Source organism: Balaenoptera musculus, chromosome 3 (assembly GCF_009873245.2).
Source record: "Balaenoptera musculus isolate JJ_BM4_2016_0621 chromosome 3, mBalMus1.pri.v3, whole genome shotgun sequence".
In the NCBI taxonomy this organism is placed as follows: domain Eukaryota; kingdom Metazoa; phylum Chordata; class Mammalia; order Artiodactyla; family Balaenopteridae; genus Balaenoptera; species Balaenoptera musculus.
This window is the reverse complement of record NC_045787.1, coordinates 145,614,373-145,628,726: the sequence shown is the minus strand read 5'-3', so window position 1 is coordinate 145,628,726 and position 14,354 is coordinate 145,614,373. Positions and strand designations below refer to the sequence as shown.

Sequence of the window (14,354 nt, the reverse complement as noted above, 5' to 3'; positions counted from 1 at the left end):
AGCTTTTCAAAACGTTGAGAAAAATCTTAAAAAAGGTTTCACGTCACCTGAAACTTACAAATTTAACATTATCAAAGAAGGAGTGCTTCTACACTCTTACAAAGACCACTAGAAAGAAACAATTAAAGAGCTAAGAAACTGTCTCAAAGGCTTTTTTTTTTTTTACAGTCCTTCCTCTACAGTAAGGTAATGTTATTAAATAATCCAATCCATTCACAAAATGGTTCTCTGCATCTGCTCTGGTGTCTTCTGCCATATCACTGCGTATTTATGCATGACTGAGATAAGAGTTTCCTTAACATTGTTACTTCGGTAACCTGAAGCTGTTCTGTTACCTCTGGGCTCTCATCCTCTCCTATTTATACAGTGAAGCCCATGGTAAATAGGAAGAAGCCCAATATTGGCTTCTCCCTCCATAACCCCCACTTCCCCCACTGCCTCCTGGACCATAGTTTCCTCCACCATATGGTCCCCCATGTTCCTGCTACCACCAAAGTTTCCACTCTTCGTAGTTAGAAGGTTGCTGGTTATAATTTCCACTTCCATAATTTCCTCCTCCATAGTTGTCATAACCACCTCCGTAGCCCCCACCCTGGTTGCCATATCCAGGTCCTCCACCACCATATCCTCCTCTTCCTCGTCCATAACCAGGGCTACCTTCAAAATTGCCACCTCCAGGCCCTCCTCCATACCCATTATAGCCATCCCCAAATCCACGACCACTTCCATATCCATCAGATCCTCCTCTGGAGTTACTTCCTGGTCCTGGTCCAAAATTTCCACCACCACCACGAGAATCTCCAAAACCAAAGTGGCCTCCTGTTCCACTTTTAGAACTTTGGACTTCCTGCATTCCTTGTCTAGACAAAGCCTTTCTTACTTCTGCATTATGACCATTGATAGTATGGTATTTCTGCAACACAGTCTTATCCACAGGATCACAGTCATCAAAAGTAACAAACCCAAAGCCTCTTTTCTTTCCAGACTGCCTATCAGTAATTATCTCAATGGTCTCAATTTTTCCATATTCCTCAAAGTAATCTCTAAGATGATGTTCCTCAGTGTCTTCTTTAATTCCACCTACAGATATCTTCTTCACAGTGACATGAGCCCCTGGCTTTCCAGAGTCCTCTCTTGCAACAGCACGTTTTGGCTCAACTACTCTCCCATCAATTGAATGAGGTCTTGCAGCCATGGCGGCATCAACCTCAGCCATGGATGAAAAAGTTACAAAACCAAAGCCTCTTGATCTTTTGCTTGCAGGATCCCTCTTTACCACACGGTCTGTAAGTTCTCCCCATTGCTCGTAGTAGTTCCTCAAACCTTCTTCTGTAGTTTCAAAGCTCAAGCCACAATAAAGAGTTTATGGAATTGTTCCTTTTCTCTCTCCATCGCGGACTCAGTTGCTTCAGCCTGATTGGCCGCAGCCGAGGGAGATGAGAGAGATCTCCGCAGACGAACACGAACTGGCCTTGTCCTGGCGCTGTAGTGAGAACTGCCGCAGCTTGGGAAACAGCACCGCTAGGAGCACCTCCACTTGCGACCCGGCGCTGCTGCCACTGCCGCTTGAGCCGCTGCCGCCACTTTTCTAGAACCTTACCCGTGACTAACGCGTCTTCCCTACGTCAGGCTGTTGCGTACCCATGTATCTCTTGTCCTTACACAGGCGCGACCTCCCCAACTATTGACATCCTGCACCCGAGTGGTATATTTGTTACAATCCATGGACCTACACCATCATCGGTTTTAACACATGTATAATAACATGAATCTACCATTATAGTGCCATACAGAATAGTTGCACTGCCCTAAAAATCCTCTGTGCCCTGCCTATTCTTCCCTCTCTCCTGCTAACCCCTGGCAACCACTATTATTTTTACTGTCTCCATAGTTTTACCTTTTCCAGAATGTCATATAACGGGAATCATATAGTATGTAGCCATTTCACATTGGCTTTTTTCACTTACTAATACTTACCTGAGTTTCTTTCATGTCTTTTTATGGCTTGAAAGCTCCTTTCTGTTTAGTGCCAAATAATATTTCATTGTCTGTCTATATCACAGTTTATCCATTCACCTACGGAAGGACATCCTGGTTGCTTCCAAATTTTGGCTATTATCAATAAAGCCGCTGTAAACATCACTGAGCAGGTTTTTGTGTGGACATAAGTTTTCAATTTATTTGGGTAAATACCGAAAAGCGTGATTGCTGGATCGGATAAGAGTATGTTTAGTTTTGTAAGAAACTGCTGAATTTCCAAAGTAGTTGTACCATTTTGCATTCCCGTTAGTAGTGAATGAGAATTCCTGTTGCTCCATATCCTCACCAGCATTTGGTGTTGTCCATGTTTTGGATTTTGGCCATTCTGATAGGTGTGTAGTGGTGTCTCATTGTTTTTTTTTTTTTTTTTTTTTTAAATAAGCATTTATTTTATTTTATAGCTACTTTATTTATTTATTTATTTATTTTTGGCTGTGTTGGGTCTTCGGTTCGTGCGAGGGCTTTCTCCAGTTACGGCAAGTGGGGGCCACTCTTCATCGCGGTGCGGGGACCGCTCTTCATCGCAGTGCGCGGGCCTTTCACTATCGCGGCCCCTCCCTTTGCGGGGCACAGGCTCCAGACGCGCAGGCTCAGTAGTTGTGGCTCACGGGCCCAGCTGCTCCGTGGCATGTGGGATCTTCCCAGACCAGGGCTCGAACCCGTGTCCCCTGCATTAGCAGGCAGATTCTCAACCACTGCGCCACCAGGGAAGCCCTGTCTCATTGTTTTAATTTGATATATGATGACATATGATGTGAACATCTTTTCATATGCTTACTGCCATTTGTATATATTCTTTGCTGAGGTGTCTGTTCATGTCTTGCCCATTTTAAAATTTGCGTTGTTCATCTTATTATTAAGTTTTAAGGGGGTTTTTTTGGTATTATTTTGGCTAACAGTCCTTTATCAGATTTGTCTTTTGAAAATATTTTCTTCAAGTCTGTGGCTTCTCTCTCTCTTTTTTTTTTTCATTCTCTTTTGATATTGTCTTTCACAGAGCAGAAGTTTTTAATTTTAATGAAGTCCAGCTTATCAATTATTTCTTTCATGGACTGTGCCTTTGGTGTTGTATCTAAAAAGTCATCACTATACCCAAGGTCACCTAGATTTTCTCCTATGTTATTCCAGTACCGTTTGTTGAAAAGATTATCTTTGCTCCATTGTATCGCCTTTGCTTCTCTGTCAAAGATCAGCTGATTATATGGGTCTGTTTCTGGGCTCTCTCTTCTGTTTTCTTGATCTGTTTGTCTGTTCTTTCAGCAGTACCACACACTATCTTGATTAGTGTTACTTTATAGTAATTCCTGAAGTTAGGAAGTGTCAGTTCTTTGACTTTCTTCTATTCCTTTAACATTGTGTTCTCTATTCTAGATCTTTTACCTCTTCATGTAAACTTGAGAATTAGCTTGTTTGAGAGTCATAAAATAACTTGCTAGAATTTTGATTGGGATTGCATTGAATATTTAGATCAAGGTGGGAAGAACTGACATCTTGACAATAATGAGTCTTACCATCTATGAACATGGAATATCTCCTTTATTTCGTTCTTTAATATCTTTCATCAGAGTTTTATAGTTTTCCTCGTATAGATCTTACACATATTTTGTTAACTTTATACCTAAATACTTCATTTTGGTGGGGTCCTAATGTAAATGGTAATATATTCTTAATTTTAAGTTCCACTTGTTCATTGCTGGTATATATGAAATGTGATTGACTTTATATTAACCTTGCATCCTGCAACCTTGCTACAATTGATTACTAGTTCCAGGAGTTTGGGGGTCATTTTTTTTTTTTTTTTTCTACATAGATGATGATGGCATCTGTGAACAAAGATAGTTTTCTTCCTTCCTGATATGTATTCTTTTTATTTCCTTGTTGTGTCATATTGCATTAGCTAGGACTCCCACTACAATGTTGAAAAACAGTGATGAGAGGGGACATCCTTGCATTGTTCCTTAGCATGAAAACTTCAAGTTTTTTGCCATTAGGTATGATGTCAGCTATGGGTTTTTTGTAGATGTTCTTTATCAAGTTGAAGTGCTCCCTCCATTTGCCTTTCCTTTTACACTCTTTTTCCTTAAAGAGTGGTGCCTGGAAGACAATTTCTTTGCATCTCGAATCCTCTTGAGTCCCAAATTTGTAATCAACTCTGACCTATCAAAACTCTTTCTCAGTATTTTCACGCTTAATGGGATTTTATGTCAGTCTTCAGTCTGCTGCTTGTTTCCCTCTTTTTTTTCTTTTGCACAGTTATCCTGGACTACTCTTGCTCTTCATGAAGGCTTATGGTAGGAACATATGGGCGTCCTAGGATCTAAGTATTTCTTTTTCTACTTATTTTCTGTTCCTTCTACTTATGCTGAGGGCTTGAGTTTTGTGTAGCTTTGTTCGTTCTTTTTATTTTTTTTATCCTGTGACTTTGCCAACATCGCATATTAGTTCTACTTGTTTTGTTTTGTACACTCTTTGGATTTTCTGTCTAGATAGTCATGCCATCTGGATGCTTTCTGATATTTATGCTTTTTATTTCTTTTTCTTGATTTATTGCACTGGCTATAACTAGTGAAATTTGTATTGAATAGAAGTGTGACAATGGATATTCTACTTTTGTTTTTGAGTACAGTGGAAAGTGTTTCATTTTTGACCATTAAGTATGATATTAGCTATAGGTTTTTAAAATATATGTCCTTTATCACATCGGGGAAGTTACGTGAGAGTTTTTTAATCATGAGCGCATTTTGAATTTTGTTATATGCCCTAAATGCATCTATTGAAATCATCATATAACTTTTCTTATTCTCTTAATATGGTGTATTACATTGATTTTTTTGAATGTTCAGCTAATCTTTAATTCTGGGAAAGCCCCAACTGATCATGATGTATTATCATTTTTATATAATTTTATATTTGATTTGCTAATATTCGGTTGAGGGTATTTTAATCTTTTTACCTGAAGCTAATTGGTCAATACTTCCTTTTTTGATAATGTATTTTCTCAGGTTTTAGCATTATGATTAGCCTAATAAAATGAATTACCCTCTCTATATCTAAAAAGAGTTTGGGAAAGATTACTGTTATTTCTTCCTTAAATGTTTGATAGTATTTATCAATAAAGCCATTTAGGGCTTGAGTTTGCTTTGTGGGAAAGTTTTTGTTTTTGTGTAGCGCTTAAACTTTTTAAAAAGTTAACTTTTTTGATGTGTAGTTTATATATAATAAAATTCACCAATTTTAAGTTTCTAGTTCAGATGAATGTAGTATAATATCTACAACAATCATGTACTGGTCTTTTTTTTCTTCTTGTGATATTGATAGATTTTTTTTTTTGAATTTTATTTATTTTCTTATACAGGTTCTTATTAGTCATCCATTTTATACACATCAGTGTATACATGTCAATCCCAATCTCCCAATTCATCACACCACCACCCCCACCCCCCACTGCTTTCCTCCCTTGGTGTCCATACGTTTGTTCTCTACGTCTGTGTCTCAATTTCTGCTGCAAATCGGTTCATCTGTACCATTTTTCTAGATTCCACATATGTGTTAATATACGATATTTGTTTTTCTCTTTCTGACTTACTTCACTCTGTATGACAGTCTCTACATCCATCCACCTCTCTACAAATGACCCCATTTCGTTCCTTTTTATGGCTGAGTAATATTCCATTGTATATATGTACCACACCTTCTTTATCCATTCGTCTGTTGATGGGCATTTAGGTTGATTCCATGACGTGGCTATTGTAAATAGTGCTGCAGTGAACGTTGAGGTGCATGTGTCTTTTTGAATTTGGTTTTCCCTTGGTATATGCCCAGTAGTGGGATTGCTGGGTCATATGGTAATTCTATTTTTAGGTTTTTTAAGGAACCTCCATACTGTTCTCCATAGTGGTTGTATCAATTTACATTCCCACCAACAATGCAAGAGGGTTCCCTTTTCTCCAAACCCTCTCCAGCATTTGTTGTTTGTAGATTTTCTGATGATGCCCATTCTAACTGGTGTAACGTGATACCTCATTGTAGTTTTGATTTGCATTTCTCTAATAATTAGTGATGTTGAGCATCTTTTCATGTGCTTCTTGGCCATCTGTATGTCTTCTTTGGAGAAATGTCTATTTAGGTCTTCTGCCCATTTTTGGATTGGGTTGTTTGTTTTTTTAATATTGAGCTGCATGAGCTGTTTATATATTTTGGAGATTAATCCTTTGTCCGTTGATTCGTTTGCAAATATTTTTTCCCATTCTGAGGGTTGTCTTTTCATCTTGTTTATGGTTTCCTTAGCTGTGCAAAAGCTTTGAAGTTTCATTAGGTCCCATTTGTTTATTTTTGTTTTTATTTCCATTACTCTAGGAGGTGGATCAAAAAAGATCTTGCTGTGATTGATGTCAAAGAGTGTTCTTCCTATGTTTTCCTCTAAGAGTTTTATAGTATCTTGTCTTACATTTAGGTCTCTAATCCATTTTGAGTTTATTTTTGTGTATGGTGTTAGGGAGTGTTCTAATTTCATTCTTTAACATGTAGCTGTCCAGTTTTCCCAGCACCACTTATTGAAGAGACTGTATTTTCTCCATTGTATATCCTTGCCTCCTTTGTCATAGATTAGTTGACCGTAGGTGCGTGGGTTTATCACTGGGCTTTGTATCCTGTTCCATTGATCTATATTTCTGTTTTTGTGCCAGTACCATATTGTCTTGATTACTGTAGCTTTGTAGTATAGTCTGAAGTCAGGGAGTCTGATTCCTCCAGCTCCGTTTTTTTCCCTCAAGACCACTTTGGCTATTCGGGGTCTTTTGTGTCTCCATACAAATTTTAAGACTTTTTGTTCTAGTTCTGTAAAAAATGCCATTGGCAATTTGATAGGGATTGCATTGAATGTGTAGATTGCTTTGGGTAGTACAGTCATTTTCACAATATTGATTCTTCCAATCCAGGAACGTGGTATATCTCTCCATCTGTTTGTATCATCTTTAATTTCTTTCATCAGTGTCTTATAGTTTTCTGCATACAGGTCTTTTGTCTCGCTAGGTAGGTTTATTCCTAGGTATTTTATTCTTTCTGTTGCAGTGGTGAATGGGAATGTTTCCTTAATTTCTCTTTCAGATTTTTCATCATTAGTGTATAGGAATGCAAGAGATTTCTGTGCATTCATTTTGTATCCTGCTACTTTACCAAATTCATTGATTAGCTCTAGTAGTTTTCTGGTGGCATCTTCAGGATTCTGTGTATAGTATCATGTCATCCGCAAACAGTGACAGTTTTACTTTTTCTTTTCCAATTTGTATTCCTTTTATTTCTTTTTCTTCTCTGATTGCCGTGGCTAGGAATTCCAAAACTATGTTGAATAATAGTGGAGATAGTGGACATCCTTGTCTTGTTCCTGATCTTAGAGGAAATGCTTTCAATTTTTCACCATTGAGAATGATGTTTGCTGTGGGTTTGTCGTATATGGCCTTTATTATGTTGAGGTAGGTTCCCTCTATGCCCACTTTCTGGAGAGTTTTTATCATAAATGGGTGTTGAATTTTGTCAAAAGCTTTTTCTGCATCTATTGAGATGATCATATGGTTTTTATTCTTCAATTTGTTAATATGGTGTATCACATTGATTGATTTGCGTATATTGAAGAATCCTTGCGTCCCTGGGATAAATCTCACTTGATCATGGTGTATGATTCCTTTAATGTGTTCTTGGATTCTGTTTGCTAGTATTTTGTGGAGGATTTTTGCATCAATATTCATCAGTGATATTGGTCTGTAATCTTTTTTTGTAGTATCTTTGTCTGGTTTTGGTAGCAGGATGATGGTGGCCTCATAGAATGAGTTTGGGAGTGTTCCTTCCTCTGCATTTTTTGGGAAGAGTTTGAGAAGGATGGGTGTTAGCTCTTCTCTAAATGTTTGATAGAATTCACCTGTGAAGCTATCTGGTCCTGGACTTCTGTTTGTTGGAAGATTTTTAATCACAGTTTCAATTTCATTACTTATGATTGGTCTGTTCATATTTTCTATTTCTTCCTGGTTCAGTCTTGGAAGGTTATACCTTTCTAAGAATTTGTCCATTTCTTCCAGGTTGTCCATTTTATTGGCATACAGTTGCTTGTAGTAGTCTCTTAGGATGCTTTGTATTTCTGCGGTGTCCGTTGTAACTTCTCCTTTTTCATTTCTAATTTTATTGATTTGAGTTTGTTCCCTCTTTTTCTTGATGAGTCTGGCTAATGGCTTATCAATTTTGTTTATCTTCTCAAAGAACCAGCTTTTAGTTTTATTGATCTTTGTCATTGTTTTCTTTGTTTCTGTTTCATTTATTTCTGCTCTGCTCTTTATGATTTCTTTCCTTCTGCTAACTTTGGGTTTTGTTTGTTCTTCTTTCTCCAGTTCCTTTAGGTGTAAGGTTAGATTGTTTATTTGAGATTTTTCTTGTTTCTTGAGGTAGGCTTGTATAGCTATACACTTCCCTCTTAGAACTGCTTTTGCCGCATCCCATAGGTTTTGGATCATCGTGTTTTCATTGTCATTTGTCTCTAGGTATTTTTTGATTTCCTCTTTGATTTCTTCAGTGATGTCTTGATTATTTAGTAACGTATTGTTTATCCTCCATGTGTTTGTGTTTTTTACGGTTTTTTCCCCTGTAGTTCATTTCTAATCTCATAGCGTTGTGGTCAGAAAAGATGCTTGATATGATTTCAATTTTCTTAAATTTACTGAGGCTTGATTTGTGACCCAAGATGTGATCTATCCTGGAGAATGTTCCGTGCGCACTTGAGAAGAACGTGTAATCTGCTGGTTTTGGATGGAATGTCCTATAAATATCAATTAAATCTGTCTGGTCTATTGTGTCATTTAAAGCTTCTGTTTCCTTATTTATTTTCATTTTGGATGATCTTTCCATTGGTGTAAGTGAGGTGTTAAAGTCCCCCAGTATTATTGTGTTACTGTCGATTTCTTCTTTTATAGCTGTTAGCAGTTGCCTTATGTATTGAGATGCTCCTATGTTGGGTGCATATATATTTATAATTGTTATATCTTCTTCTTGGATTGATCCCTTGATCATTATGTAGTGTCCTTCCTTGTCTCTTGTAACATTCTTTATTTTAAAGTCTATTTTATCTGATATGAGTATAGCTACTCCAGCTTTCTTTTGATTTCCGTTTGCATGGAATATCTTTTTCCATCCCCTCACTTTCAGTCTGTATGTGTCCCTAGGTCTGAAGTGGGTCTCTTGTAGACAGCATATATATGGGTCTTGTTTTTGTATCCATTCAGCAAGCCTGTGTCTTTTGGTTGGAGCATTTAATCCATTGACGTTTAAGGTAATTATCGATATGTATGTTCCTATGACCATTTTCTTAATTGTTTTGGGTTTGTTTTTGTAGGTCCTTTTCTTCTCTTGTGTTTCCCACTTAGAGAAGTTCCTTTAGCATTTGTTGTAGAGCTGGTTTGGTGGTGCTGAATTCTTGTAGCTTTTGCTTGTCTGTAAAGCTTTTGATTTCTCCATCGAATCTGAATGAGATCCTTGCCGGGTAGAGTAATCTTGGTTGTATGTTCTTCCCTTTCATCACTTTAAGTATATCATGCCACTCCCTTCTGGCTTGTAGAGTTTCTGCTGAGTTTCTTTCTGAGTTTCCCTTGTATGTTATTTGTCGTTTTTCCCTTGCTGCTTTCAAGAATTTTTCTTTGTCTTTAATTTTTGCCACTTTGATTACTATGTGTCTTGGCATGTTTCTCCTTGGGTTTATCCTGTATGGGATTCTCTGCGCTTCCTAGACTCGGGTGGCTATTTCCTTTCCCATGTTAGGGAAGTTTTCGACTATAATCTCTTCAAATATTTTCTCTGGTCCTTTCTCTCTCTCTTCTCCTTCTGGGACCCCTATAATGCGAATGTTGTTGCGTTTAATGTTGTCCCAGAGGTCTCTTAGGCTGTCTTCATTTCTTTTCATTCTTTTTTCTTTAGTCTGTTCCGCAGCAGTGAATTCCACCATTCTGTCTTCCAGGTCACTTATCCGTTCTTCTGCCTCAGTTATTCTGCTATTGATTCCTTCTAGTGTAGTTTTCGTTTCAGTTATTGTATTGGTCATCTCTGTTTGTTTGTTCTTTAATTCTTCTAGGTCTTTGTTAATCATTTCTTGCGTCTTCTCAATCTTTGCCTCTGTTCTTATTCCGAGGTCCTGGATCATCTTCACTATCATTATTCTGAATTCTTTTTCTGGAAGGTTGCCTATCTCCACTTCATTTAGTTGTTTTTCTGGGGTTTTTTCTTGTTCCTTCATCTGGTACATAGCCCTCTGCCTTTTCATCTTGTCTGTCTTTCTGTAAATGTGGTTTTTGTTCCACAGGCTGCAGGATTGTAGTTTTTCTTGCTTCTGCTGTCTGTCCTCTGGTGGTTGAGGCTCTCTAAGAGGCTTGATGGGAGGCTCTGGTGGTGGGTAGAGCTGACTGTTGCTGTGGCGGTCAGAGCTCCATAAAACTTTAATCCACTTGACTGTTGATGGGTGGGGCTGGGTTCCCTCCCTGTTGGTTGTTTTGCCTGAGGCAACCCAACACTGGAGCCTACCTGGGCTCTTTGGTGGGGCTCATGGCAGACTCTGGGAGGGCTCACGCCAAGGAGTACTTCCCAGAACCTCCACTGCCAGTGTCCTTGTCCCCACGGTGAAACAGAGCCACTCCCCACCTCTGCAGGAGACCCTCCAACACTAGCAGGTAGGTCTGGTTCAGTCTCCCCCAGGGTCACTGCTCCTTCCCCCAGGTCCCGATGCGCACACTATTCCGTGTGCGCCCTCCAAGAGTGGGGTCTCTGTTTCCCCCAGTCCTGTCGAAGTCCTGCAGTCAATTCCCACTAGGCTTCAAAGTCTGATTTTCTATGAATTCCTCCTCCCGTTGCCGGACCCCCAGGTTGGGAAGCCTGACATGGGGCTCAGAACCTTCACTCCAGTGGGTGGACTTCTGTGGTATAAGTGTTCGCCAGTCTGTGAGTCACCCACCCAGCAGTTATGGGATTTGATTTTACTGTGATTGTGCCCCTCCTACCGTCTCACTGTGGCTTCTCCTCTGTCCTTGGACGTGGGGGTATCCTCCTTGGTGAAGTCCAGTGTCTTCCTGTCGATGATTGTCCAGCAGCCAGTTGTGATTCTGGTGCTCTTGCAAGAGGGAGTGAGAGCACGTCCTTCTACTCCGCCATCTTGGTTAATCTCCTCCCTTGTATTTTTTTTGTCATTTATCCCTTGCTACTTTCAATAATTTTTGTTTGTCTTTAATTTTTGCCAGTTTGATTACTGTGTGTCTCAGCGTGTTTCTCCTTGGGTTTATTCTGTATGGGACCCTGCACTTCCTGGACTTGGGTGGCTCTTTCCTTTCCCATGTTAGGGAAGTTTTCAACTATAATCTCTTCAAATATTTTCTTGGGTCGTTTCTTTCTCTCTTCTCCTTCTGGGACCCTATAATACAAATGTTGTTGCGTTTAATGTTGTCCCAGAGGTCTCTTAGGCTGTCTTCATTTCTTTTCATTCTTTTTTCTTTAGTCTGTTCCGCAGCAGTGAATTCCACCATTCTGTCTTCCAGGTCACTTATCCGTTCTTCTGCCTCAGTTATTCTGCTATTGATTCCTTCTAGTGTATTTCTCATTTCAGTTATTGTATTGTTCATCTCTGTTTGTGTGTTCTTTAATTCTTCTAGGTCTTTGTTAAACATTTCTTGCATCTTCTCAATCTTTGCCTCCATTCTTTTTCCGAGGTCCTGGATCATCTTCACTATCATTATTCTGAATTCTTTTTCTGGAAGGTTGCCTATCTCCACTTCATTTAGTTGTTCTTCTAGGGTTTTATCTTGTTCCTTCATCTGGTACATATCCCTCTGCCTTTTCATCTCGTCTGTCTTTTTGTGAATGTGGTTTTTGCTCCACAGGCTGCAGGATTGTAGTTCTTCTTGCTTCTGCTGTCTGCCCTCTGGTGGATGACGCTATCTAAGAGGCTTGTGCAAGTTTCCTGATGGAAGGGACTGGTCATTGGCAGATGTTTGTTATCAAGGTAATCTGACCTCAAAATATAGTTGGGGATGTTCCCTTTTCATCTGCTCTTTGGAAGAGTTTATATAGAATTGATACTGTTTCTTCCTTAAATACTAAATAAAATTCACCACTGAAACCAGTTTCTTTTATAGCTATAGGGCTATTGAGGTTTTCCATTTCTTCTTGTGTGAGTATTTGTGTATCTTTTAAGGACTTTGTCCCTCTTATCTGAGTTGTGAAATGTATTAGTACAAATTTGTAATATTTCCTTGTTTTCCTTTAATGTTTATAGGATCTGTATTCATGTTCCCACTTTTATTTCTGAGATTGGAAATGATTCTTATATAATTTTCTCCTTATCAGTCTAGCTAGAAGTTTGTCAATTTTGTTGATTGTTTCAAAGACATGACTTTTGGTTTCACTAATTTTTTTCCTTATTGTTTTTCTGTTTTCTAGTGTACTAATTTTGAATTTCATCTTTATTGTTTCCTTCCTGCTGCTTAGTTTGGGTTTAATTCACTAATTTTCTAGTTTTTTTATGGGGGAAGCTTAGATTATTGCTTTGAAGACCATTTTTTTCTTTTCTAATACATGCATTTAATGCTGTCAGTCTCTCTAAGCACCACTTTAGTTATATCCCACAGTGTTTAATATGTTGAGTTTTCATTTTCATTTACTTCACAGTATTTTCTAATTTTCCTTGTGATTTCTTTTTTGACCCATGTGTTGTTTAGTAATGCATTGTTTAGTTTCCAAACATTTAGGGATTTTCTGTTAGATTAATTTTGGATTAATTCTTTGTCATCTCAGTACATATTTTGCATGATTTCAGTCGTTTTAAATTTATTGAAACCTGTTTTATGGCCTAGAATAGCACTTATCTTGTTGAATGTTTGGTCTGTACTTGGAAAGAATGTGTTCCCTTGTTGGGCAGAGTGTTCTATAAATGTCAGGTTAAGTTAGCTGATGGTGTTATTCATGCCCTGCATATCTTTACTCTTTTCTGTCTACTTGTTGTATGCATAACTAAGAGAGGAGTGTTGAAGTGTCCAAATATAAATTTGGGTTTGTCTTTTTCTCCTTTGAGTATGTTATTGTTTTCTCCCCGACATGTATTTTAAAACTGTTAGCCAAGGCCATATACATTTAGGATTATTATATTGTTTTAATAAATTGATCCCTTTAACATTATGAAAATATGTCACTTCATCCCTGGTTACATTCCTTCTTCTAAAATCTATTTTGTTCAATAATAACATAGCCACTCTAGATGTCCTTTGATTAGTCATTGGATGTTATTTATCTTTTTCTGTCCTTTTAGGTTTAGCCAGTGTTCCTTTGTGTTTAAAGTGGGTTTCTTGTAGATAGCATATAGTTATCTCCAATTCCACAGTCTCTGTCTTTTATTTGGGTATTTTGACCACTTACATTTAACTAATTATTAAGATGTTTGGTGTTAAATCTACCCCCTTGTTATTGTTTTCTATTTGTCCCACCTGCTCTTTATTCCCTTTTTACACTATTTTTCTGCCTTCTTTTGGATTAATTTAGTTTTTGAGTGATTCCATTTTCATCTTTACCATTGGCTTATTAGTTAAACCTCTATTGCTTAATTTTTTTTCTCATGGTTGTTGTAGGGTTTACAGTTCATGCCTTTAACTTGTCACAGCCTGTCTTGAAATGATAAGATACTGCTTCACGTATGTGGAAGAAAGAACTTACATCTATATATTCAATACTTCCCCTTCCTTCCTCCCCTCCTTGGTGCTATTGTTGTCTTACATTTTATTTCTACAAAGGCTATAAACTCCATTATATGTTGTTATTATTTTTGCTTTAACTACTGAGTCATATGTATGTGTATAAATGCATAACTTCAGAAGCTGTTTATTTACTTATTTTTAGTGTTGTAGGTCAGTTATACTTAAAAACAAACAAACAGACTTACAGAAAACATGATCAGATTTGTGGTTACCAGAGGCAAGGGTATGGAGAGGGAGAATGTGGTCAAAAGGTACAAACTGCCAGTGGTCAGAAGGTACAGACTGCCAGTTATAAGATAAATAAGTACTAGGAATGTAATTATAACATGATTAATATAATTAACACTGCTGTATGTTATATATGCAAGTGGTTAAGAGAGTAAATCCTGAGAGTTCTCATCACAAGGAAAAAATATTTTTTCTTTTTCCTTTATTTTGTATGAGATGATGGATTTTCACTAAACTTATTGTGGTAATCATTTCATGATGTATATAAGTCAAATCATTATGCTGTACACTTAAACTTACACATTGCTATATGTCAGTTAT

At 37.8% G+C, this 14,354-nt stretch overlaps 1 protein-coding gene and 1 pseudogene across 8 annotated transcripts in view; one reads left to right on the top strand and one right to left on the bottom strand.

The window, feature by feature from the left end:
* FBXW11 (F-box and WD repeat domain containing 11) overlaps positions 1-14,354 on the top strand; it is a 132,526-nt gene that overhangs the window by 58,755 nt on the left and 59,417 nt on the right. The window lies entirely within an intron of this gene.
* Positions 152-1,392, bottom strand: LOC118892061 (annotated as a pseudogene).